A 27703-nucleotide genomic window follows, 5' to 3' on the forward strand; every position below is an offset into this window, starting at 1 on the left:
AAATTGTGGGGGGCTATAGGGAAACAATAAATACAGTTAGACTTGACTTTTTCTTATGGCAAACATATTCTTTTTTACAGTTTGATAGTTCTACTTAGATCTTTGAAAAAAGCTGAACTCTGAGATAAGCAAATATTGTCTAAAAACAAGGGCCGTGTGTATCATGACAGGCTTTTGTATTTATTTTAGATGTATTTGGTATTCCAGTGTGTACATTTGCTGTTGTGCAGGGGCTTCCTCTAAGAAAGACCGGTCACTGCTGCTCTCTCTTCTTGTGCAGGGTGACTGGTCTTGTGTGTGTCCTCCCTTTCGGTTTCTGCTGGTGGTTTATAGTGGATGGACCTGCTGGGATCCTCCCACAGCTCTGCAGACTCCACTGGCTATGGCTTTCAATGGCACTATGGCACTGGCTTTCAATTGAATTTTTTGTGCCTGGAGTTCAACTTTCATTGTTTTTAATATTTTAGAATTAGTGCAAAGTCCAGCCTGCTGACATATTTCCTCCATGTCAGTGTATGTCTGCAATAGGAATCTAATAGATGTGAATAGCGTGCGTTAACTTTTTTATGCCACTAGATGTCTTCAGTCTGATGGACACTGATGGACACTTTCTCTAAGCCTGGGTCATCTTAGACTTTCCACAGCCTGTTACTGGACTGTGAAAGGAGAAACAGCACAGTGGATGAGTTTAGCTCTCTATCATTCTGCTCTTTCCTCCTATCAGCTGGCTTCTTGTTAGCACATAAAATGATTGGATTCTTGTGCTAGAACTTCCTTTCACACTGCAGCCATGTTGAACAGAAACTACAAGAAGCTGATACCAGGTCAAATTCAGAAACTTTTGGTGCTTGAATTTACAAAGATACATGTACAAATTAACAAAATATATTTAATGATGTTTTAATGATTACAGAGCTGTGTTAATTTGTGTATTTTATATCTGTTTAGAGTTCAGCTTTAATGTCATCTAATGGCTTATTTTACCACCTGAATAATACGTTTTATCAAAGGTAGTTAATTATCCCTTGTAAAGTAAATAAGATGTCTTGAAATGGTATTCTGTGGGACTTATTCATCAAGCAGTGATCTAGACACTAATGAATAAGCTTCATTGAATAAGTTAGCAAGTTGTCTTATTTATCTCATGTGAGATAAATAAGTCACTTTGATGAATATAACTGTTGGTGTTAAGCAGAGGAACTGGATTTGATGTTGAGCTGAAGTATGAAATTAATGAATGCTGGCAAGGAGAACTTCTGATTAGTAATACTGAATTTGTCAAAAACTAAATGGCAAAAAGGAGCCGACAATCATTATTAAGAAAATTTGTTAGGATAAAGAATTTCCCTATAAATGTACTTTTCTGAAGGTAAACAAGCCTATCAATTTAAGGATGACTAATACAGTGACCATTGCAATAATTTCTATAACGTTGTGTTGACAGAGCTTAAGTGCTGTGGCTGCCTACTAATGAACTCACTGAAAAGCATACTTCAGATCTGAACCACATTGCAATAATAACTATACTGCCTAGACCTAACAAATAAACAGAACATAATTAGCTTCAAATGAGAGTTAATTAATCTTTTGCTTTTATTTTTACATTTGAAATCCAATTAGCACAACAATTCAGATGACAGCAAGCTGACAAACGTTATTTTCCCTATTTTGGTACAGCAGTCATGTTTTCTGGACAATACACAGGCAGGGATAGAGTTTTTGAATGATTAAAGATTTGATCTAGTGTGTTGATTTTTCATGTTAAGTTAGAAAACTTTACAAATAGCAGCATGTCAATCCAGACACTATTACCAATAGGTAAAAGGAAGACATGTCTTACCATGTATAAAGCCTCATACACGCGATTGGATTTTCTGCAGACAAAGCATCAGACTGTGAACGAAGGGCGTGTGCCGTGAACTTGTCTTGCATACAAACGGTACACAAATGTTGGCCAACAAACACGAACGTAGTGACGTACTACGTGGAATTTCAGCTCTTGAGCACCACCCTTTGGGCACCTTCTGCTAATGTCATGTTTGGTGAGCATTGATTCCGAGCATGCGTGTTTGTACTTTGGACTTTTGTGTGATGGACATGTGTACACAGAATTGGAAAATCTGACAACAGACCGTTGTCCACCGAAAATTTACTAGCCTGCCATCCAACATTTGATGGCGTAAAGTTGGACTACAATTGTCTGGTCAGATTTTAGGCAAACAGTCTGTCATCACACAATTCCCTGCCGAAAATCCGATTGTGTGTACAAGCCTTAAGTGTAATGGATAGTGATGAGCAAATTGGTTCAACTGAATTGGGATTCAAAGTAAACTGGGCAAATCAATGAAAATCAGATGTCTGATGGGTAGACTTGCACATTGCAGTGTGAATTAGTAACCCGTGTTCCTTTTAAAAAGCCGCCATCTATGGGTGAATGTACCAATAGGTGATTGCCTGCTACCTAATGATGGTGGGGTACATGGCCTTGGGTGCATCGTGTTATATCATATTTGCTCTTTGAAAGATCAAATAAAAGCGTAGTTCTGGTGGAGAACCTGTCTTACAGTAGGTATTTGGAAAACAGAACTGGACTTGTAAGGTCACTTTTATCGGTTCACTTTTAGCCAGCAACTACATCAACAATAACAGGACAGGATTTGCTGACTCATCAAGAAGTTTGTCATCGCTATCAGATGGTATGGGTGTGTAAAGTGAAAACTAATTTTATCCAGTTAGAGCATGCTATAAAATATGAATAATAATGTGACAATTATAAGACTTCTTAAAACACCATGCCAACAATCTCTTGTAATAGGTTGGACTAAAAGAATTTTGATTATTTGTAGAATATTGGTTCCTAGGATTAGAAATGTTAGAACTGTGTATGTATGAGATAATTTCTGATGAGTAGAGTTGGAATAAAATGTTTTTCCATCTTTTGGAGAAAAAAAATGCATTGTAGAAAGGATCAAGTTCCAGCCCAGTTCCAGATTTGTTCTAAATTGATTTGATTTGCTAAAAACAGGTATTTGTAAAGTACAACAAGAAAAGAAGACAAATGGGATTTTTAGGGTGCAAAAACACAATACAAAAATATATATATATATATATATATATATATATATATATATATATATATATATATATATATATATATATATAAAATATCAAAATTTTATTTAAACATTAAAATATTTAATCATTGTCACCATATATATCCTATATATTTATACTGTAGATGGAAAGGGTGCAGTAGATTCTGATTCTCTACATGTTTCGCCATACAATGGCTATCTTAGGAGACATTTAATAAAGAACTGCATATTAGATCCCTATGGTCTTTCTGGCTACATCAGGTGGGGAGGTAATCTCCATCATGACTGCTCCCACCTTTGGGCATATTTTCCAACATCGCCCTGAAGCTGTTAGCATGTGACACGTTACGTATACACGTCGCACTGCGGCTCACGCGTGCATGCTAGCCTATTTTTGGCATCCATGCCTCCATCCTAGGTGGGCTTTATATAGGCATCATTATGCCTTCCTCTATGGTTTCACCAAATGTCCTTATCCAGTTACCCCTCTGATTTTGGAGTCTAATTTATTATTGGATCTTTAGAAATTCACCAATACAAAGGGAATTGAGACTTGGAGTTGGCTAGCAGGCCCACACATATTCGAGATTGATAATATTAAATAATAGAAGTTTACTGTAGTTACATCTTTTCATATTCCATGAAAAATGACTATCATTTATTACTATTACTGATTACTATTACTATCAACTAGCAAGGAAAGTTCACATCTTTTGTGAAAAATAATAGTTTATGTCAAGGTAAATTATTAATAGATTGTTTCCATTCTGTAAGTGAAGAAAGTACATATGCCATCCAATACTTGGTGAGTTGTTCCTGGCCATAAAATTAATTTAGTACTTAGTCTGTACATTTTGTTGAGCATATCTGAGTAGGAAGATTTTGCTATCTTGTGTGTTAGGGGAACCTATCAAGTTGCATAGAAAGTAATAGCCTGTTTCCATATCCTACAATTTAGGGACAGATACTCCATATACTGTTTGAATGGAAAAGGCAGAAGGCAAACTGCACTTGGAATCATTGTAACTCCTATTTTGTTGTACCCAGCTGAGAGTGTATGGGGATCAAATACGGTGGCTATAATGTGGAATATAATCTTATGTGATTCTTTTAGGAATGTAAATGATTACTTTTTTGGGACCTTAAATATCTCTTGCCAAATGTTATACTCAATGCAGCCAGAATCCATTTCTCAAGATGTCTTCTTAGTGGATACACCTTTAGAGATTAAATCATTATAGCATATGGTAAGTAGATTATATGTTCAGGTAAGAACGTTTGATATTGTACTAGTGGAGAATAGTTGAATTCCACTTGAGTTCTGAGCATGGGAAGTGTTTTGTAAATTAAAATACATTAACAGATATAAATTTGGAAATCATATAAGTCAGATTGGACAGATCTGGCTATAACTACAGAGACTCCTACAAACAAAGGAGGGATATACCAAACCAAACAAACCTGCACCTCTTGGAGCACACCACTTTCCAAAGTGCTGTCAGTGTAGTAGGAGTAAATTACAAGCCCCTTGACTTTAGCAATAATCCATTGAGTAATAAAAGTGATGTATACAGTTAAGTTATAGCAAATAATAAAAGTTTAAAAATTACGTAAACATTTCCTTTCAATTTAATTTGGCATGAAGCAATCCCTCAACCTCCTACCCTGTACTGTACAGGCCCCAACTATTGCAGGCTTGCATCTCCCCAAACAGTCGAACCAAGAAATCTGCCCCCTGTATAAAGGGGTTTGTAGAGACTGGGAATGGAAAAAAACCTTCCTCTCATGAACATACAGTATTGTCAGAAACCATGAACCAGACCGAGACAGAAGTACAGTAAAATCACACTTGTTTATTAATAAAAATAAAAAGGAAAATGGAGTAAGCATTGTCAAAGCATAGCCAGAGTCCAGTAACCGGATCAGGTAGTCAGCCAAGCCAGAGTTCAGTAACCAGATCGGGTAATCAGCCAGGCCAGAAGTCAGTAACCAGATCGGGTAATCAGCCAGGCCAGAAGTCAGGGATCCAAGTAGAGGAACAGCAAGCAGAATAAGGAGCCAGAAGGGATGTCAGCAAAGCCAGTCTTTAAACAGGAATGCAGGAGATGGTTTCTTGTGATGTGACGAAGGCAAAGGCAGAAATGAAGTGAGCTGGAGATCTTTAAGTAGGCGGGACTGACGAGCAGATCCACAACAGCTGGTTAACTGTGGAGAGAGATGAGAGCTGGCAATTAGCTGACAGCTGAGTGGCCAGCTCAGAGAAGGAAGGGCTGAGCTAGCCCTGACAGTACCCCCCTCCTCAATGGCCCCTCCCCCTCAGAGGACCACCGGGCTTGAGGGGAAAACATCTATGGAAATCACGGAGGAGGGCAGGAGCATGTACGTCCAAGGATGAGACCCAGGTGCGTTCCTCTGGACCGTACCCCTTCCAATGCACCAGGTACTGTATGCGCCCACGGCACCTATGGGAGTCAACAATGGATTGTACCTCATACTCTTCATGGTTCTCAACCTGTATAGGGTGAGGCTGTGACACAGAGGTGGTAAAGCGGTTGCAGACCAACGGTTTCAATAAGGAGACATGAAACACATTTGAGATGCGCATACTAGGAGGAAGGTCCAACGCGTAAGCCACTGGGTTAATCCTGCGAAGGATAAGGAAAGGCCCAATAAACTGAGGTGCGAAGTTCAGTGAGGGAACATGAAGTTGGTGGTTGCGAATTGACAGCCAGACATTGTCCCCAACCTGGTAGGAAGGCGCAGGCAGGCGTCTGCGGTCAGCATTGAGTCTGTACCTATCATTAGCATGACGCAAAGCCTCCTAGACTTGTGCCCAAGTGGAACGAAGACCACGGAGATGCTAATCTAGTGCAGGAATACTCTGCGGAACAAACGAGTCAGGCAACATGAAAGGTTGGAAACCATAATTAGCCATAAATGGAAACAATCGGGAAGCAAAATTCAAGGCAATGTTGTGAGCAAACTCTACCCATGGTAATAGCTCTGACCAGTTGTTGTGTGTCAGAAATATAGCAACATAGGAATTGCTCCAAGGACTGATTGGCTTGTTCTGCGGCCCCATTATACTGCGGGTGATAGGCAGAGGAGAAAGCAAGATGAAGTGTGCAACTTGTTAAGTGGAATACAATGACACATCTTTGAGAACCGGTCAACCACCATAAGGATAACTGTGTTGCCTTGGGAGTTGGGCAACTCCACAATGAAATCCATAGACAGGTGGGTCCAGGGCCTCTCTTCATTGGGTATGGGTTGTAGGAGGCCCACTGGAAGGTGTCGTGGAGTCTTACTCTGAGCACACACCTAACAGGCAGCTACAAAGGCAGTTACATCAGCACGTAGACTAGGCCACCAGAATTGTTGGGAAATGGCCCAAATGAATTGATTCATCCCAGGGTGGCCAGCTGCCTTGGGAGAATGGTAAGTCTGGAGCACGGCAGTACGGAGACACTCTGGGACAAAGCAGCGGTCACAAGGTTTCTCAGGAGGAGCATCGACCTGAGCAGCAAGAATTTTGTCACCCAAAGGAGAAGTAAGACTGGTGCGAACCGTAGCCAGAATACAATCAGGAGAAATCATAGGAACTAGAACCGACTCCAACTTGGAAGTGGAGGAAAATTGTCGTGACAAGGCGTCAGCCCTTACATTCTTAGTACCGGGTAAGAATGAGACAATGTAATTGAAACTTGATAAGAAAGGAGCCCATCGCGCCCTTCTGGGAGAGAGGCGTTTAGCCTCAGACAAGAATGTGAGATTCTTATGCCGCGTACACACGACCGGACTTTACGGCAGACTTTGCTCGGTGGACTTTACGCCAGACTTTGTCGGCTCCTTGCGCCGGACTTAAAAAGGGACGGACTTGGACACACACACGATCGCTGCAAAAGTCCGCTGGTTTGGAACACGGTGACGTACAGCACATATGACGGGACTATAAAAAGGAAGTTCAAGCCCCACTACGGCACCCTTTGGGCTCCTCCTGCTAATCTCGTGAATATCTCATGTTAGTAGAAGTTTGGTTAGAGACGATTCGCGCTTTTCACACTTCAGCTTATTTCGATCGTTTTCTGCAGTTGAGTTTGTGCTTGTGAGGTTTGTATCTGCTTTTCAGTGCATGTTGGTCAATTCGTAACCTGCCTAGCAGGCCGTTCTGGTCCGCTCGTTCCTGATTTTCAGGTCATTCTTCATAGGCCTTGCTGTTCTTTAGTGCGTTTGTTATAAGTTTGTTTGTTTGACCAGCCGACCGTTTTGAAGCCATGTCGCATGGACGTACTCGTTCTCGAGTTCGTGCTGCGTGGGGACTTGGAGTTGGGGTTAATACTTTGACCCGAGTCAAGTCCATGAACAGGGCGAGGAGGAGTTCATGGATGAAGAATTGCTTGTGCCAGTGTGACCAATTCTCGCATATGCCTTTGCTCCGTGAGCTCCATGAGAATAATCCTGAGGATTTCAGGAATTATCTCTGGATGACGGACCCCATTTTTGAGAGTCTGCTGACTATGCTGACCCCCTATATCAGCAGGCAGGATACCTGCATGAGGCAAGCCATCAGTGCGGAGCAGAGGCTAGTTGCCACTTTACGTTACTTGGCGACTGGGAGAAGTCTTCAGGACTTGAAGTTCTCGACAGGCATCTCCCCCAGGCTCTGGGGATAATAATCCCAGAGACTTGTTCTGCCATCATTCAGGTCCTGCAGAAGGACTATATGAAGAACTTTTATCCTTTAACATTACATGATATGTATTAAATGTTTGCTAATGTATTGTCTAAATGTCCTCGTTACCTAATTACCATGCTTGGAATATGCTGTGAATGTCCCCTTTATCTTCATGCATGCCTGTTTTTTGACATTAATCATTTATTGCCCTACATGCATATTTACATTTAATAACCTCCCCACCATGCAATCCTGGGTCCATTTATATCTCTAGCCTATAGTCCCTTGAACAATGTATATTGTCAGCTCCATTGTACTGTTTGACCCTCCCCCACCCCCTCAAATGTTAGAAACTGTCAGGTGTGTTTTTGACCCTAATTAGAACCTCTCCCCCACCCCCTCAAATGTTTGAAACTGTCAGGTGTGTTTATTAACCTAATTAGTAACCCTCCCCCACCCCCTCAAATGTTTGAAACTGTCAGGTGTGTTTTTGACCCTAATTAGAACCCCCCCCACCCCCTCAAATGTTTGAAACTGTCAGGTGTGTTTTTGACCCTAATTAGAACCCCTCCCCCACCCCCTCAAATGTTTGAAACTGTCAGGTGTGTTTATTAACCTAATTAGTACCCCTCCTCCATCCCCTCAAATGTTTGAAACTGTCAGATGTGTTTTTGACCCTAATTATAACCCCACCCCCTCAAATGTTTGAAACTGTCAGGTGTGTTTATTAACCTAATTAGTACCCCTCCCCCACCCCCTCAAATGTTTGAAACTGTTAGGTGTGTTTTTGACCCTAATTAGAACCCCACCCCCTCAAATGTTTGAAACTGTCAGGTGTGTTTGTTAACCTAATTAGTACCCCCCCACCCCCTCAAATGTTTGAAACTGTCAGGTGTGTTTTTGACCCTAATTAGAACCCCTCTCCCACCCCCTCAAATGTTTGAAACTGTCAGGTGTGTTTATTAACCTAATTAGTACCCCTCCCCCCACATTCAAATTGATCAATGGGCCATCAGAGGGGGTGATTAATCTTATAAGTGGGCCTTATGTTTTTTATAATTTAAATTACAAACACACATATTAATAATGTTTGACTGCTGTTGTTCACTAATGTTTTTGTTTAATCTGATATCCAAGTTATGTTTAAAAGTACTTATCTTAATTTTTTTATTTTTTTCACTCCACAGTTTCCTTCCAGTACACAGGAATGGCAGACTGTGGCCTCCCAGTTCGCTGACCGTTGGGACTTTCCCAACTGTGTCAAGGCGATTGACGGGAAGCATGTCCGCATTGTGCCACCACCGCATTCGGGGTCTTATTTCTATAACTACAAGGGGTTCCATAGTGTAGTTTTGATGGTGTGGACTCGGCACATTTGGACTTTCTGTTTGTGGATGTGGGGAAGAACAGCCGGATGTCTGACGGAGGAGTGTTTGCATAGACGCAGCTGTGCCAGCATCTCCAGACTGGTGGCCTGGGATTGCCACCTGATGACCAGAATGTGGATGGACTCCCCTCAGTTTTTATCGCTGATGAAGCGTTTGCTCTCGGTGAGCACTTGATGAGGCCGTTCCCCCAAAGGACACTCACCCCTGAGAGGAGGGTATTTAATTAACGGCTGGCCAGAGCAAGAAGAGTTGTGGAGAATGCCTTTGGGATTCTGGTCAGCTGGTTCCATTTGTTCCTTTCAGCCATAAATCTGGCGGACTATAACATTAATCACGTCATACTGGCTTGCTGCATACTCCATAACTTTTTACGAAGACATTCGGCTACATATATTACCTCTGTTGGGCCTGAGGCCGGACTTGTACAAGATTAAACACTGATAGGCCTGGAAATTGTCCGTATTGGCTTGGCCCCCTGAACCGCACGTCAAGTGAATGAGCGATATGTGAATTATTTTAATGGTCAGGGGGCCATTGCTATTCAACAAGAGCTTTAATTTTTACAAAATATTAAAAAAAAGTTTTGGATAAAATATCTTGTTTTTCTTCTTGTTTGCATTTAGTTTGGTCTGTCTCCTAGTGCACTTGTAGTAGTGGCAAGTGCATTTACCTTTAGTTAATAAGGCCCTTTGTCACTGTAACCACACAAAAATTTACAAAACATATTGTTGAGAAAAAATCAGCCACACTCATTGTAGTAGTAAAAACATTTTACTGTGTGCACATTGAAAGGTGCATTTTTTGAAACATTTTTTGTTTTTTGTTTTTTTTTATTTTAAAAAAAACTTTTTTTTTTAACGTTATTAAAGGCATATTTAAACAAAAATAGACCTTGTTACAAATCTTAAAATTCACAACAGTGTTTTGAAAAACATACAAAAAAATAAAAGAACTTACAAAGTTCAACATTTTAATAATGGTGCTGGTGATGTCACCCTTGTAAATTGTTAATTTTTAAGATGCTCAAAATTGAGCATTACAAAAGGGTCGAGTCAACATGTGCTATCTCTCATCATGGGTGAGCAATGTAAGTGTTTTGTGTGTGCAATCCCTTTGTTCCTCTCATCACTAAATAATTTTGAGGATGAAGGGGTTGCAAACACAAAACAAGTACATTGATATCCCATGATGGAAGATAGCACATGATGACACACCGTGTGCATCATAAAAAAATCTTTTTGAAGGAAAAAACTCTTCAAATATTTGAAGAAGAAACAAACTTCACAAGGAAATGAAGAACATGATTGATGTTTTTAGGCAAAACGTTATTATATTCTGCCCAAAACATCAATCATGTTCTTCATTTCCTGTTGCATGGAGTCAAGGCGAAGTTTCATGCTGTGAATTTGGTCACGCATTTGATCAATTTGGCCATTCCACAGCATTATCTGGCCAATCAGTCTTTGGGCACTGTCTGTGCTGAATGGCTCTGCTGCTTGGCCTTCCACAACCAGAAGCTCACCTAAAATGTATGTAAAAAAAAGGGTTAAAATATGCACGCCTAAATACATTACCTTAAGCTGGGGTGTCAGTCACTCACTTGGTGGGGTTGAAAGCTTGCATACTTCCTCCACCACTCCTTCCTCCAGCTCGTCGGGTGGGCGTGCTCTTGGGCTTGGGCTATCTTCAGCCTCAGGCTGGTGACTTGGGGGGTCCTGGGATCCTTGGACTGTTGTCTGAGTCTTTTCTCCCCTATGATAATTCAACAAAAGGTATAGTTAAAACACAGTGATATTTTATACTTTTAAAAATAATCTGAAACGTTGGTTATGAGTTGTGGACAATTGCCTTTTTTTGTCCTCAAAAATTTAGAAGACAGGATGAACATTACCTATGAACAACAATTATAAACAATACACATTTTCATGCAAGTTTCACAGATGCAGACACCTCAATGATCTCCTATGTGTATTACCCCTCAAAAATTTCTTGAGGGGTCACATAGTACACTAGTGCTCGTGAGTCCAGATGTGGAACCAGCTGCTGTGTCCTGTCCTTACATTACACTGAATCATTTTTGAAGAAGCATTATATTTTCCAACACATCTACACCACATCAACAAATTTTGGGAATACGAAAAATTATCAAGACCTAAATGTATATGTCCAACCCTGTACCATCGTATTTAGCAAAAAAAACCCCATCATTTTCTTTAGTATCATATGTCTTTTACAAAGAACGGTCTTTACGAATGATGCTGTATAAACGAAAAAAATATGGATCAGCATGCAAGTTAAGTGTCCTAATAGGAAAACACAAGTACTTATTTTTTTTAAGCAGCTTGTTTATTCGCCAATATTGTTCTGGCTCCCGACTTTTGATGTCAGACCACCGCTTCCTCAATTGTTCTTTCGAATGTTTAGTGCCAAATTTAGCTTCTAGAGCGGTGACAACTGAGGACATTTTGTCCTTACGCATATTCGGTCGTGTGTACGGTCCTTTTTTGCCATCGTAGTCCTTCCTTCTCAATCTGGACACCATCTCCACTATCTCTTCAAAAGCCATGTTGGTGGCCTTATATCTCCTCCGGGATGTGGATGGTTGTGGCTCCGGGCTTTCCTCCGCGCTATTTCCACTGATTCTCTCCTCCATCTTTCTCTATCTACTCCCACTGCGCAACGAAGAGTGAAGGGGCGGGGACAAATCGTACTAAAGAACATCAGGGGCGGGCGACGCAGGCGGAGCGTGACACATGCGCAGTGTATATAAAGCTATTATGATGGCCTGCGTATGTCCGTTTGGAAGTAGCAAGCGTCAGAAACGAAGGTAAGATTAAACGTGGGTGTGTGTGTGTGTATATGTGTCCCCTAGATTCTTCACAAAATAATCCTGGGAGTTCTGACTGACATTACAGTTTTGATCTTGTGTCTTGTCTTTCAGCAACAATGAATCCCTTAAAGAGACTGTTTTTTTGTCGAGATTAATCGATTTATATCAGGAAAACAAAAACCTGTGGGAGGTCAAACACCCACTATATTTTTAATCGAGCTGTAAGGAAGGCAACACTGGGCACACTTTTAGAATTTGTGAAGACTCGAGTCCCCCAGGCAGACCTCAAGTTTGTGGACAAGAAAATTGGTATCTTGCGAAACATGTATAAGGGGGAACACAATAAAATCCAGGAGTCGCTCAGATCCGGAGCAGCAGCCGACCAAGTTTATGTACCCAAGTTTTGGTACTACCACAAAATGCGATTCCTGGATGACCAAACAGAAGCCAGGCAATCACTTTCGACCCTTCCCCCCACCCTTCCCTCCATCCTTCCCCCCACCCTTCCCTCCAGCCTTCTCCCCACTCTTCCCTCCAGCCTTCCATCCACCTCCACCCCAGCTGAGGAGTCCCAGGAAGAACTGGGCCTTTTCAGCCTTGATGAAGTGGATGCGCCCAGCTTGAGCCAGGTATCCTTTTTTGGGGAATTTGTGATTGTGTAAATGTTATTAATGATGTTAACATGTCAAATTTCTAAGTGCTTCATAAAAAATGACTTCATCACAAATATTAATATGTAGACATATCACTAGACAGTAGTGGCCAAAAATATACTTCTGCATAGGTGTGCGCAGCCTCTTGCATTAGGGCGTGCACCCCAAAGCTCAAATACATATGCATATGTATATGTACTGATGGTGTCAGTAGGGCAGTGGACAGTGTCATTATTTTTATTTTATTTTTAAATAAATTATTGTATTTTGTAACAATTTTTTGGTGGATGAAATATCAGTGGTCAAAACAGGGGGGAATATGCACCACACAAGGCGAGTAGGGTGTGCCCAGGCACACCTGGCACACCCTGTGCGCACACCTATGTACTTCAGATATTGTCGATCAGCTGGAATAATGGTGGGGTCAAATAGCTAGCCTTTAATATTTGTAGAGAATTATATTTGCAAGTCATGAGCTGAAAATTGTGTGTGATTGCGTAACCCAAAATTACAACTATGTCCCTTTTTTTTGACACAGGATGACCTCAGCCAGGAGGAGGCCTTGACCAGTGGGAGAGAGGAGGAGGCCTTGCCCAGTGGGAGAGAGGAGGAGGCCTTGCCCAGTGGGAGAGAGGAGGAGGCTGTGGCTGGGCCCAGTAGAAGCCGCACAGAGTGTCAGGTGCCTCCCCTCCGCATTCTCACCAAAAGGCCCAGAAGAATGACCCAAACTGAGGAGGAATCCCTAGCCCTCATTCCTGTAGCCAGCCAAATCCTGAGCACACCACCCAATGCAGAGGAGGCGTATGGGACATATATGGCCACCAGATTGCTGGAATTGGAAAAGGAGCAACGCCTCCTCTGTGAGGGTTTAATTTTTCAGGCCTATCAGAAGGGCTTGAGAGGGGAGCTTACTGCTACAACCTATCTAGCAGATGAAGCCACTCCTCCTCCTCCTCCTGCCCCAAGTACACCACCAGAAGCCCAGCCTCCGAGGAAGGCTGCAGCGAAGCGTGGAGGGAAGGCTGCAGAGAAGCGTGCAGGGAAGGCTCCACGGAAGACTCGAAAGTGATTGCCTGGTTTCTGTCTGGTCTGACTGTGCTCCCTGTGCTCCCTAGTCGCAAGATATCAATTTTCTTGTCCTAAAACTTGATGTGTGTCCTGGGGGACGAAAGGCTTCACAGATTCTAAAAGTGTCTCCAGTGTTGCCTTCCTAATTTTTGGTTAACCCAAATAAATGGATTTTTTAGTTACCTTACATTATTGACTATGTGTTTTGAGTCCAAAACAACATTTTGTTTGTGAGTAGGCAGGTACAGGTCAAAAAGACTATGGGGTTGATTTAATAAAAGCAAATAGACTGTGCACTTTGCAGAGGGCAGTTGCCCTCTGCAAGTGCAATTGCTCCAGAGCTTAGGAAATGAGGTAAGGCTTGACTTTGCAAAGAGTACCCAATCCTGTGCAAGGAAAATTCAAAAATCAGCATTTTTGCTTGCACATGATTGGATGATGGAAGTCAGCAGGGCTTCTGCTCATTTACTAAGCTCTGGAGCAACTGCTCTTGCAGAGGGAAACTGCACATTGCAAAGTGCACAGTCTTTTTCCCTTTAGTAAATCAACCCCTATGTGTGTTTTTTCCAAAAGGCAAAATCATTTCTAAAATCAAGTGCAAAGTACTAATGAAAAGTGCACTTTAGAAATTGCACTGCAAGTGCACTTGTTGGAAGTGCAGTCACTGAAAATCTGAGGGGAAGAGCTGAAATGCGGGGAAGCTCTGCTGGTTTTATCATACAATCATGTGCAAGAAAAAGGCTTTCTTTTTTTGGGGTTCCTTGCATGTGCCCCTCGGATCCACAGCGAAGGCACTTCAAAATGCTCTTTCTGTGCAATTACAAGTAGAATTTGCACTTGTAGTGAAAAATGAATTTGCCTTTGGAAAAAAAACTCCCATATGTCTAATTTACAAGGGACACCAACCTCATTAAGGTTCATTAAAACAACACAAAATATTAAGGTTATTGTGGTAACTTGAAACTACAAAAATAAAAAAAAATAAAAAAAATGTTTGTATAATTTAGTACACATTGTAAAATAGATAGTGTTTAAATCTAAAAAAAAAAAATGAGTCCAGAATCTAATTTAATACTTTATTTATGGAGATCTGGCTTTTTAAAAATATGATATTAGTCATGGCATGAGGATAAATCATGAAGAAAATACTTTGTGAGAACTCTGTGTGAATAAAAAGCAACCAAACAACTTCATTCCTCTCGCAATATAAAGAAAAAAAAACGCTGTATTAAAAGATCACAGAAGAGGAATGTGCTAGCTTCAATACGAGGCTAGTTTTACCAGACCGAGCGCTTCCGTCTTGTAATTGCTTCAGAGCATGCATCAGTTTAAGTTCGTCGGACTAGCACACAGACGAGCGGTTTGTCCGCTAGAAAGAAGAGTCCGTCGGATAGATTTAAAACATGTTTCAAATCTAAGTCCGTACAACTTTTGAGCAAACAAAGTCCGCTGGAGCCCACACACGATCGAATTGTCCGACGAAATCCAGTACGCCGGACCAAGTCTGCCGTAAAGTCCGCTCATGTGTACGCGGCATTATGGTCAGTAAGAATGAGAACTGGCACAGTGCTAGCTTCGAGGAGATGTCTCCATTATTTCAGGGCTAAAATAATTGCCAACAGCTCTCTGTCACCAATCTCGTAATTGCACTTGGCAGGTGACAATTTCTTGGAAAAGTAGCATAGCACTTTTGCAAGGATGCATAGCACTCTCAGAGGTAGGATGTTGAGAAACAAGGGCGCCAACACCAGTCTCGGAAGCATCAACCTCAAGGATAAAAGGTAATGTAGGATCAGGATGTGTAAACACAGGAGCAGAAACAAAGGCAGCCTTGAGATTTTCAAAGGCCTTAATGGACTCCGGAGACCAACTCTGTGGGTTACCATTCTTTGTGGTCATATCGGTCAGGGGCTTGACCAGAGACGAGAAGTTATGAAAGACTTCTGATAATAGTTGGCAAAACACGGGAAACGCTGCAGAGGACGTAACCCCACGGGTCGAGGCCACTGTAGGATTGCTGAAAGTTTCTCTGGGTCCATCGAAAAACCAGCAGTGGAAATGAGATAGCCCAGGAATTTAACCTGTTCCTGATGGAACTCACACTTCTCCAGTTTACAATAGAGATTGTTCTCTCTTAATTTCTGAAGCACATGACAGACATCTGTGTGGTGGCTCTCCAGGGACTTGGAAAATATGAGGATATCATCGAGATAAACCACCACACATACCTGCAACAAATCTTGGAGGACATCGTTAATAAATTCCTGGAAAACTGCCAGGGCATTACAAAGGCCAAAAGGCATTACGGGATACTCATTATGGCCTGTTCTGGTATTAAACGCAGTTTTCCACTCGTCACCCTCCTTAATCCTCACGAGATTGTAAGACCCTTTTAGATCAAGCTTAGTAAAAATCGCTGCTCCCTTGAAGCTGTCAAATAACTCTGTAATCAACGGGATTGGGTAGGCATTCTTAATCGTGAAACAATTGAGACCCCTATAATCAATACAAGGTCTCAGTTCACCGCTCCTCTTCTTCACAAAGAAGAAACCATCACCAGCAGGAGACGAGGATTTGTGGATGAAACCCTGAGAAAGTGCGTCTGCAACATACTCCTCCATGGCTTTATCCTCCAAGACCGACAAAGGGTAAACCCAGCCACGAGGGGGAGTGGCACCAGGTTGAAGGTCAATTGTGCAATCATGCGGCCGGTGTGGAGGCAAACTACCGGCTTGACCTTTGTCAAAGACATCGCTAAAATCACGGTACTCCTCTGGCAGGGAGGAGAGTGAAGAGGTACACAGGACCTTGGCTACCTTCCTGAAGCATGTTTCACTGCATTGTGGTGACCAGGAGAGAACCTCAGCATGGAGCCAATCAAAAGAGGGGTTGTGCCTCCGTAACCAAGGATGACCAATAACCAGTGGAAACTTAGGGGAGGAAATCACTTGGAATTGGATTATCTCATGGTGAAGAGCCCCTACGGCCATTGACAATGGAACTGTCTCAGGAGTCACATGGGCAGGCTGTAGAGGTCTCCTGTCAAGAGCCTCAATGGCAAGTGGAGTGTCACGCAGCGAGTGCTTTGATACAAAGGCAGCATCAATGAACAGGCCTGCAGCCCCAGAGTCGATTAGAGCCTGTATCTTGATAGACGACTCAGCCCAAGAAAGGGTGCCCGAAACCAGGGGCTTATGCTTCTGGATAACTGGGGACGACACAACACCACCTAAGGTGTCCATGACAGGACCTCAAGGTTCGGGTGTTCCCAGGACGGATAGGACAAGACTTCAAAAAGGGATCTGCCTGGCCATAATAAAGGCACAATCTCTCCCTCCTCCTAAAGGCTCTCTCATCCGCAGAGAGACGTGTGAAGCCCAAGTGCATGGGTTCATCTTCACTGACTGACTCAGTACCAGGAGGCATGGGAGGTGAGGGAGGCACGGGTGGGGCTGCAAAGCTTGGAGGCAAACGTACAGTAGGCTGCAAGCGCTCCTTAAAAGAGTCTTTCTCTGAGTCTGGAGTCAATGAGGATGGCAAACGAGATCAAGCTCTCCAGCTCAGTGGGTATATCTCAGGCTGCTATCTCATCCTTGATGGAATCCGAGAGACCATGAGAAAAAGCAGCCACGAGGGCCTCATTGTTCCAAGCAACCTCTGCTGCCAGAGTACGGAACTCAATGGCGTAGTTGGCAACAGTTCTCGTACTCTGTTTGATGGACTTGAGGCACTTGGCAGCAGAAGCGGAGCATGCGGGAACACCAAATACCCCTTTAAAGGAGGCCGCAAACTCAGGGTAACTCAAGACAACAGGTTTTTGCGTCTCCTATAGAGAGTTAGCCCAGGCCAAGGCTCTCTCAGAAAGCAAAGATATCACAAACCCTACTTTGCTTCTGTCCGTGGGAAACGCCTGGGGAAGCATCTCAAAGTATATCTCAACTTGGTTGAGAAACCCTCTGAATTGAACTGGATCACCCCCAAATCGCTGGGGAAGTAGGGTGGAACCAGACATACCTCTTATAGAGGTAATACTCAAGGCGGGTGCCTGCACAGAGACTGGTGAAGCAGCAGGGATGGCCTGCAACTCAGGTTGTACTGCAGCAGCCACAGTGGGGAATTCCAGGTGAGCCGTGCGACTCGAGTGTTTGTAACGCCATGGCAAACTGATCCATGCGGTGATCTTGCTCATAAAATCTGGAAAAAATATTACCAACAAGTGGATTGACTGTATCTTCTGAAATCATGGCCTTCACCTATGGTCAGAAACCATGAACCAGACCGAGACAGAAGTACAGTAAAAATACACTTGTTTGTTAATAAAAATAAAAAGGTAAATAGAGTTAGCATAGTCAAAGCATAGCCAGAGTCCAGTAAGGGTAGTCAGCCAAGCCAAAGTTCAGTAACTAGATCGGGTAATCAGCCAGGCCAGAAGTCAGTAACCAGATCAGGTAATCAGCCAGGGCAGAAGTCAGGGATCCAAGTAGAGGAACAGCAAGCAGGATAAGGAGCCAGAAGGGATGTCAGCAAAGCCAGTCTTTAAACAGGAATGCAGGAGATGGTTTCTTGTGATGTGACCAAGGCGAAACAGGAATGAAGTGAGCTGGAGATCTTTAAGTAGGTGGGACTGATGAGCAGATCCACAACAGCTGGTTAACTGTGGAGAGAGATGAGAGCTGGCAATTAGCTGACAGCTGAGCGGCCAGCTCAGAGAAGGAAGAGCTGGGCCAGCCCTGACAAGTATATACTAATATCCTTTATTCATGGTTCAAATAAGAAAAAATATGCAGATATGAGGTACATTTCACATGCATTTATTGCAGGATAATGATTGTATCCTGCATATATAGTATATTTTTTATTGTCAGATTTTAGAATATCAGGTGATGGAAATTTAGCTCTAGTTTCTGTATGCAATGTAAGCATAAGCAATGCACTCCAGGCTCAGGGTCAGCATAGTCAATGTGTTGAAGGGGAAATATCTTCACAAGTAACATATTCCATAGTTAATTACATGTACATGAATGCCCTTTTTTGCAAACTACATTTTAACTATAAAGCACTCCAGTGTCCAGCTATACCCGTGCCAATGGCAGATCTTATATTGAACATATAGTTCCATATAGAGAGAATAAGAGTACAGACCTTTTATGTGACCAGGCTAACCTTGTACAAAGTCAGTCAGTATGTAAGTATAGCTTAGTCATGAGGTTGGTCGGTTTTTCAACCATCTCAGACATCCTTTGACATCTGTAAAATGTGAGGGAGGACATTTTCTTAAGTCTTTAGGTGTACATACTGTATCTGAAAAATATATAAAGGCAAAACTTGTTTAGTTTTGGATAGAGTAACAAACAATTATAACTTCTTTAAGGAGGTATTTGCATCCCTACTAGGGAGATTTGCACACTTTATTTGCCACTAAGGTCAAAATTTGAGTTGTCCGCAGAACAAAAATTAAGGTGAGATCTAAGAGGGGATATATCTGCTTGAGAGATTTCCTGTATTTTCTTAATGTATCCACATGACAGGAAGTGAGGGGAAATATTCTAAATATTCTAAATGGACGGCAAACAACCATGGGGTTTTAACCAATACCTGCTTTACTCAAAATGAAAAAAATTGGTATACTTCCAAGTAGTTGTAAACCTAGTTACATCACTTTTACCCTTAGGTAAGCCTATAATAATGCTTATTTGTAGGTACTGGAAATATCTCCTAAACCTACACGGTTTAGGAGATATTTACCATATATGCTTGCGCTGACATCATCGGCGCATGCGCACCAAAGAAAGGGCGCGATTTCTAAAGGGCCCATACCGTGACCGGCAGCTGCCATGCACATGCGCAGGAGTGATGTCACGTGACTCAGGCCAGTTACAGAGCCAGAGTCCATGGCCCCAGAAGGAAGAGGGGTGAAGATGGATGCGGCCACCAGCGGGGATAGCGGGGACATCGCAGGCTTCGTTTTCAGGTAAGTGCAACATAATGGGCTAGTATGCGATGCATACTAGCCTATTATGCTTTTACTTTGCAGGGAAAAAAAGAGGAAGTAAAACCCATCAGAATTTACTTCTTCTTTAATTATACTTTATTTCTCAGATGCACTTGTTAACTGCAAGAATTTAGTTTTTTTTGTACAGCTATAGAACAATCAGGGTACACTAAAATATTGCCATTTAAAAAGGAAGATTACTTTTTTTTAACTAAATACCTTTAATATTTTTTTGATATGACAGATATGTGTAATTGACACTGCCATTTAAGTCCCGGTCATGAAATATATATTTGTGCTGCCCCTGTTTACCACAAAAAAAAAGTGAATTCCCTAGTAGTAATGCTTTCCCTCTGGCTTTAGGGACCCATCCACACCAGCTCATTGTGGTATTGTGCACATTATTGCAATGTGTGGTAGCACATCATAGGTGCAGCACACATCACAGTGCACCACATCATTTGCAAAAAATACAACATACACTAAGTTTTCATGCCTTGAGGTGCATTGCAGCACATTCATTCTGAATGGGCTTCCTAATACAGTGTACACAAAAATTGTGAGTCATCAACCCTAGAATTAGCATGCAGAGGTCCTCATTTGCATGCTTACACTTCTTTAATGATGCCAAGTATTGAAGCAAGAGGATCAGCATTACAATGAAGAATGTGGCAAGGAAAATTCATAACAGGTTTCCTAGGTTTATAAGTTATTTAGAAAACCAGATATTTTTTTGTTTTATTGTAGCAATAAGGTTGTGGCAGTGTAGTTTTAATGCAGGAATTGCATACTTTAGGCAGAGGAAGGCTTAGGGCAGTGATGAACACGCACAAATGGTGTTTAAAATGTTATAACCTCGTTTTAGGGTTAGAGTACATAGTTGCATAGTATCCTTCAAGTTCAACCACAAAACAAAAATAAATACATTAAAATCCCTTTCCCCCTCTAATACCTAAACCCACAATTGATCCAGAGGAATGACAAAACCCTCACACGGTATAATTGTATTTTCTGCTACAGGGAGAAAAAAAATTCTTCATGATCGTTACTTTAGGTGTTATGTGTTGAGGTGAGGGGGGGGGAGTGTTGCGTTCCATATATTATTATCATAAATTATTTGCTGAGGACTATTCAGGTTACCTTAATCTGACAGAAAACAACGACTCCTGCGCACAGGTGGATCACCATAGAGAGATGCGTCAACACAGGCTTTGCTGCCCTCAAGGATGGGGAATCCTAGAGCAAACCGAAATAAAAGAAAAACAAGGGCGCACCAGCCTTGTGTATTAACTTTTTTTAAAAAAATGTATTAAAATAATTAAAAGAAACAACTCACAAGCAATGGGTGGAGGAGGCACAACACGAAGTGTACCGACAGCCAACATGCGACTTTAGGATAAGCGATGCCTTCAAAAGGTCGTGGAGAGATGCATAATATCACAATAAGCTAACGTGTTTCGAAGGGAAAGTCCCTTCTTCATCAGAGCTATGCGATGATCCCTCTTCAGCAGTCACTCCTTATAAATGCCTGAGTATCAATGAAACAAGAGTGGGATATAATGCCCCTCCCCCTCAGGGGATCCCTCCCTCTTAAGCACTCCAATTGGTAAACAGAGAGTGGTATGTGTAATAGATGGTAATGATAATAGTAATAAAAACATATACATACACGCATACATGTGCATACATATGCATACACATACACATGTACACAAGCAGCATGAACCAAAACATATTATGTATTATGTATTGAGCATATACACATATATACTCATACACACTAAAAAGCAAGCTGAACCGTTCGGGATGAAACAAAGCGTGCCAAGCACATAAAATGCAACAGACGACATAAGCGTAGGGTGTACCAGATGTAAAATTAATGGTAGGCAACGGGTCGAGATGTTTGTTGTGCTTGTACCCTTTGTTGTTGGCATGGCGGAATCTCATTCTAAAGGATTCGAAGACCACGTCATAGAATGTTGAAATATATTTCCCTTTGGCCCAATGTGGAAAAAAGGAAGATCTCGGGGGAAAGGAGGTGTGGACTACCGCTGTGTCGCTAGGAGGCTCACAGGAAGAGGGTGATGGATCACTATGTTCTGCCTCTACATAGAGTTCCTCTAAAATATTAAGGGCAGAATCGTCGTCAATACTCTTGTCCAAAAGTGGACTAGACGGCGGTTCTGCGTTCCCAATAATTACAGAAGATTTACCTATGTCTTTTAATATGTCGTAGCGCTGTAGGGTGAGTTTACGCACATATTTGTTGAGATCAACAAACAATTCAAAGAGGTTAGGGACACTAGGAGGGGCGTAATTAAGCCCTTTCCTAAGTAGATCTAGGTCTGTGTCGGTAAACACAGAACTAGATAAATTGTAAATCTTAATAGTCTCAGGAATATGATTTAAACCCTGCCTCTTTTTGTGTCTCTTGCCACCTCTTCTACCTCTTCTATTTCCTCCTCCCTTTTCCTTGACTTCTTTGTTGACAGAGTGCATGGCAGAGGGTTCAACAGGTCCTGCTCCGTTGCAATCCCCTCTAGCCCTGCAACTTCTGTCTCTAAAAAAGACAATGGAGGTGTTACGTTGGCAATGCTGCCATTATTAAGATCAGATTCAAGATTCTCCAAGATGGTAAAGGGATTATGGGTGACTATGGAGGGATCAAATGTTATCTCGAGATCAGGAGCTGAAGGGGGAACCACAGGCCTGATGGTGGGAGGCAGTGGTGAGGCTGCATGGGTGTTGGAACAGCGCCTCATGAGGAGTGAGGGACTACCAGAGCCTCTACCTCCAGCTTCTGCTATTCTGGTAACCGTGCCATTGGGTAATGGTGTAAGAAGAGGGACCCTATTCCCATTCCTATGATCCTCAATAGAGGAATAATGTCTACTAGGTGTATTTTTATTTTTGTTCTTATTAAAAAATGGTTTACCAATCTTATTGTGTGGTCGGTCGATCCTAGCATGGTTAGGATCTTTAGTATACTTGGTATACTGAGGCTGAGCTGATCCTACAGCCTGAGATGAACTGGTGGAATGCTTATGCTCATTAGTAGTATGATAGTAGTATTCCTGTTTGCTCCATTATGTTTATGGGTCTTGTTATTATGGTTGTTTGACCTATTCTTAACGTTTTTCACCCCTTTTGACTTATCAGTAGGAGACCTGGGCTTCTTCCAGCTGAATTCCCTATTATTAAGGTAATCCAACCGGTCTCGCTCAAATTTCCCTGATTTCATACTGATCAGGTTAGTCTCATCTGTTCATTGATTTTACGGTCCCAACTTTCAAATGTTACAACATCTGAATATGTGGACAAACCCTCTTGTAGAGTGTTGATATCAATACGGATTTTATCAAGAATATGCTCCCTCTGAACAATGATGTATTGTCACCATAATTGGTTGCAGTCATGTAAACAGGAAATCCACTTATCTTTAAGATCATCGTCAAGAAATGAGCATAATTTGGTAATTCTAAGGCCCCTAGGGACTCGTTTAAATTCAATATACTTTTGTAAGAGCAGAATGTCCCACCATTTTAACATCTCCTTTTCCAGTAAATCCTTTAATCTATGAAACAAAGATATAATTTTGTCCTCTCTCGATGGGGTCAGCTCATCAGCCGCATGTGTTGTTATTCCTTCATTGGTGGGATGCCGAACTTCAAACGCGTCAATACTTGTAGTGAATCCCTTAGCCAATGAGGATCTTCTTAGCTGTCTTTCTTCAATAGATAACACTATGGCTAGTGAGTAGGGATGAGCCGAACACCCCCCTGTTCGGTTCGCACCAGAACATGCGAACAGGAAAAAAGTTCGTTCGAACATGCGAACACCGTTAAAGTCTATGGGACACGAACATGAATAATCAAAAGTGCTAATTTTCAAGGCTTATATGCAAGTTATTGTCATAAAAAGTGTTTGGGGACCTGGGTCCTGCCCCAGGGGACATGGATCAATGCAAAAAAAAGTTTTAAAAACGGCCGTTTTTTCAGGAGCAGTGATTTTAATAATGCTTAAAGTCAAACAATAAAAGTGTAATATCCCTTTAAATTTCGTACCTGGGGGGTGTCTATAGTGTGCCTGTAAAGGGGCGCATGTTTCCTGTGTTTAGAACAGTCTGACAGCAAAATGACATTTTGAAGGAAAAAACTCATTTAAAACTACCCGCGGCTATTGCATTGCCGACAATACACATAGAAGTTCATTGATAAAAACGGCATGGGAATTCCCCAAAGGGGAACCCCGAACCAAAATTAAAAAAAAAAAATGACGTGGGGGTCCCCCTAAATTCCATACCAGGCCCTTCAGGTCTGGTATGGATATTAAGGGGAACCCCGGCCAAAATTTTAAAAAAAAAATGACGTGGGGTTCCCCCTAAATTCCATACCAGACCCTTCAGGTCTGGTATGGATTTTAAGGGGAACCCCGCGCCAAAAAAAAAAAAAAAAACGGCGTGGGGTCCCCCCAAAAATCCATACCAGACCCTTATCCGAGCACGCAACCTGGCAGGCCGCAGGAAAAGAGGGGGGGACAAGAGTGCGGCCCCCCCTCCCTCCTGAACCGTACCAGGCCACATGCCCTCAACATTGGGAGGGTGCTTTGGGGTAGCCCCCCAAAACACCTTGTCCCCATGTTGATGAGGACAAGGGCCTCATCCCCACAACCCTGGCCGGTGGTTGTGGGGGTCTGCGGGCGGGGGGCTTATCGGAATCTGGAAGCCCCCTTTAACAAGGTGACCCCCAGATCCCGGCCCCCCCCCCTGTGTGAAATGGTAAGGGGGTACCCTACCATTTCACGAAAAAAGTGTCAAAAATGTTAAAAATGACAAGAGACAGTTTTTGACAATTCCTTTATTTAAATGCTTCTTCTTTCTTCTATCTTGCTTCATCTTCTGGTTCTTCTGGCTCTTCTGGTTCTTCTGGTTCTTCCTCCGGCGTTCTCGTCCAGCATCTCCTCCGCGGCGTCTTCTGTCTTCTTCTCCTCGGGCCGCTCCGCACCCATGGCATGGGGGGGAGGCTCCCGCTCTTCTCTTCTTCTCTTCTTCTTTTCTTCTTTTCTTCTTTTCTTCTCTTCTTCTCTTCTTCTTCATTTTCTTCTCCGGGCCGCTCCGCAGTCCATGCTGACATGGAGGGAGGCTCCCGCTGTGTGACGGCGCTCCTCGTCTGACAGTTCTTAAATAACGGGGGGGGGCGGGGCCACCCGGTGACCCCGCCCCCCTCTGACGCACGGTGACTTGACGGGACTTCCCTGTGGCATTCCCCGTGACGTCACAGGGAAGTCCCGTCAAGTCACCGTGCGTCAGAGGGGGGCGGGGTCACCGGGTGGCCCCGCCCCCCCCGTTATTTAAGAACTGTCAGACGAGGAGCGCCGTCACACAGCGGGAGCCTCCCTCCATGTCAGCATGGATTGCGGAGCGGCCCGGAGAAGAAAATGAAGAAGAAGAGAAGAAGAGAAGAAAAGAAGAAAAGAAGAAAAGAAGAAGAGAAGAAGAGAAGAGCGGGAGCCTCCCCCCCATGCCATGGGTGCGGAGCGGCCCGAGGAGAAGAAGACAGAAGACGCCGCGGAGGAGATGCTGGACGAGAACGCCGGAGGAAGAACCAGAAGAACCAGAAGAGCCAGAAGAACCAGAAGATGAAGCAAGATAGAAGAAAGAAGAAGCATTTAAATAAAGGAATTGTCAAAAACTGTCTCTTGTCATTTTTAACATTTTTGACACTTTTTTTCGTGAAATGGTAGGGGTACTTATGTACCCCCTTACCATTTCACACAGGGGGGGGGCCGGGATCTGGGGGTCACCTTGTTAAAGGGGGCTTCCAGATTCCGATAAGCCCCCCGCCCGCAGACCCCCACAACCACCGGCCAGGGTTGTGGGGATGAGGCCCTTGTCCTCATCAACATGGGGACAAGGTGTTTTGGGGGGCTACCCCAAAGCACCCTCCCAATGTTGAGGGCATGTGGCCTGGTACGGTTCAGGAGGGAGGGGGGGCCGCACTCTCGTCCCCCCCTCTTTTCCTGCGGCCTGCCAGGTTGCGTGCTCGGATAAGGGTCTGGTATGGATTTTTGGGGGGACCCCACGCCGTTTTTTTTTTTTTTTTTGGCGCGGGGTTCCCCTTAAAATCCATACCAGACCTGAAGGGCCTGGTATGGAATTTAGGGGGACCCCCACGTCATTTTTTTTTTTTAATTTTGGTTCGGGGTTCCCCTTTGGGGAATTCCCATGCCGTTTTTATCAATGAACTTCTATGTGTATTGTCGGCAATGCAATAGCCGCGGGTAGTTTTAAATGAGTTTTTTCCTTCAAAATGTCATTTTGCTGTCAGACTGTTCTAAACACAGGAAACATGCGCCCCTTTACAGGCACACTATAGACACCCCCCAGGTACGAAATTTAAAGGGATATTACACTTTTATTGATTGACTTTAAGTATTATTAAAATCACTGCTCCTGAAAAAACGGCCGTTTTTAAAACTTTTTTTTGCATTGATCCATGTCCCCTGGGGCAGGACCCAGGTCCCCAAACACTTTTTATGACAATAACTTGCATATTAGCCTTTAAAATTAGCACTTTTGATTTCTCCCATAGACTTTTAAAGGGTGTTCCGCGGCATTCGAATTTGCCGCGAACACCCCAAATTGTTCGCTGTTCGGTGAACTTGCGAACAGCCAATGTTCGAGTCGAACATGAGTTCGACTCGAACTCGAAGCTCATCCCTACTAGTGAGTCTAATTATAACCTGATGGAAACCACTTTGCAGCTGGAGAACCCACACGTGCAGTACTTTAGCAAACAGAAAACAACGACTCCTGCGCACAGGTGGATCACCATAGAGAGATGCGTCAACACAGGCTTTGCTGCCCTCAAGGATGGGGAATCCTAGTGCAAACCGAAATAAAAGAAAAAGCAAGCTGTGCGAGATGCGGAAGGGGCGATGGTGGTTCCGCCCCTTCCTCTAGACTGGAACACAAGCACACCAGCGTGCGCTCCACCGGACTATAGCCACATCGTATCGGCCTGCTGTTTACTTGGTACAGAGGTGCTCCACCTGCATTCCTCCTGATCAAATTATAGGTACTCACTTTTTCCCTTCGATTTGGCACATATATTCAAGATTTTATCTGCTATAGCGCTTGATTTGTGTGATGAGACTGGTGCACTTGTGGTAGTGGGAGGTTCCCAACCACTATGTATATATTTTTGCCTACCATTAATTTTACATCTGGTACACCCTACGCTTATGTCGTCTGTCGCATTGTATGTGCTTGGCACGCTCTGTTTCATCCCGAACGGTTCAGCTTGCTTTTTAGTGTGTATGAGTATATATGTGTATATGCTCAATACATAATACATAATATGTTTTGGTTCATGCTGCTTGTGTACATGTGTATGTGTATGCATATGTATGCACATGTATGCGTGTATGTATATGTTTTTATCACTATTATCATTACCATCTATTACACATACCACTCTCTGTTTACCAATTGGAGTGCTTAAGAGGGAGGGATCCCCCGAGGGGGAGGAGCATTATATCCCACCCTTGTTTCATTGATACTCAGGCATTTATAAGGAGTGACTGCTGAAGAGGGATCATCGCATAGCTCTGATGAAGAAGGGACTTTCCCTTCGAAACGCATTAGCTTATTGTGATATTATGCATCTCTCCACGACCTTTTGAAGGCATCGCTTATCCTAAAGTCGCATGTTGGCTGTCGGTACACTTCGTGTTGTGCCTCCTCCACCCATTGCTTGTGAGTTGTTTCTTTTAATTATTTTAATAAATTTTTTAAAAAAAAAGTTAATACACAAGGCTGGTGCGCCCTTGTTTTTCTTTTATTTCGGTTTACCTTAATCTGACTTCTGTGTAACACTGTTGTACAACAGCTATACTTCATAGACCATATCGGGATAGTGGTCCTGCAAAAGGAGTGTACTACTTTAAGCATGGACAAAAGGGAGAACATAAGAGAAGCTCATTGTTAGCATTTTCATACACT

The sequence above is a fragment of the Aquarana catesbeiana genome, linkage group LG04 (genome assembly GCF_042186555.1).
Source record: "Aquarana catesbeiana isolate 2022-GZ linkage group LG04, ASM4218655v1, whole genome shotgun sequence".
Lineage (NCBI taxonomy): Eukaryota > Metazoa > Chordata > Amphibia > Anura > Ranidae > Aquarana > Aquarana catesbeiana.